Genomic DNA, 1,191 nt, shown 5'->3' with positions numbered 1-1,191 from the left:
GAATAGAATATATGGAATACAGTATAATAAATGAAATTAAGAAATTCGAATTGTTACAATTTATTTCTGAAATACGTACTCATGTATTTTGCGATTTATCATTTGCTATTGTTCGAAGTGTATCTATCAAAAGGGTATTCACACTTATCTGTAAATAAAATATCGCTGCGTGACAATGACAATGTTCAAAAGTTCTTCAAGTTCTCACCGGAAGAAAAAAGATTAACGTCGAACAGATTAGAGTAATCGGTCTACCTGCAAGGATAAACACGCATCGCAGTAGTATTGTGCGTAATGTGTACATATTAATCATCAAATCAAATAAAAACCCAGATCATTGATCGCGTTCGTAGAATCCTCGCCGCCGTCAATAATAATAATTAAACGTAGTCTTCTGTAAAGAACTGACCAATTTTATTTTATGAGTATATGTGTTATATCTCAAACAATTTCGAAGATAAATGATTAATACGCCTGCTGATTTGTACGTGCCGTTTGATAAGACCAGGTAGTCGTGTTAAATGATAACACAATTGAGAAAACGAATCAGTAACCGATTTAACGTTATAGAGGCAAGTTCGGTGTAATAATCGTAAGGCAAAGATGACCGACAGGAAGTCTTCCATCGACGAAATACAAGGTATCTGTAGAACACTTTGAAGACGAATTTTTCAAAAGAAAAAAGGAATTCTCTTTTGCAAAATTTAGAATTCTTTAAAATCAGTAGGAAGTATAACAATGCGAAACTGATGTCTACAATGAGGTCTCACGTAGTTTTATAATAGGAATTGAAATCTTCGTTGACTTAAAGTCGCCAGTCATCGCCACGTGTAACGTGTTATAACTTTCAGCTCGTAATTATTAAATAAAATTAATTGACGGACCGTAACACTGTATTTCATAGGACAACACGGGTCAACTCGTTTCATTCTTCATTTAGTTTTGTGACCATGACCCAATTCGAGGATCATAAATAACTATAGTGCCCTTTAAATAGTAATGACTGAGATAATACACGGATTGCTCTTATGCCGACGCGGTACGAATAAATAGCTGATACTTAAACTCTGTTGAATGAAGATTATTGTTAATAAACGACCAATTTGCTTCGAGAGCGATCATCTTTTCTTTAATTGAATTCATTATATCGCCGAGGTAATAATTAATTAATGCAACAAATAACGCTGATAC

Source organism: Ceratina calcarata, unplaced genomic scaffold (assembly GCF_001652005.2).
Source record: "Ceratina calcarata isolate Rehan_Ccalc_2016 unplaced genomic scaffold, ASM165200v1 scaffold369.2, whole genome shotgun sequence".
Classification (NCBI taxonomy): Eukaryota; Metazoa; Arthropoda; class Insecta; order Hymenoptera; family Apidae; genus Ceratina; species Ceratina calcarata.
This window is presented reverse-complemented; position numbering follows the sequence as displayed.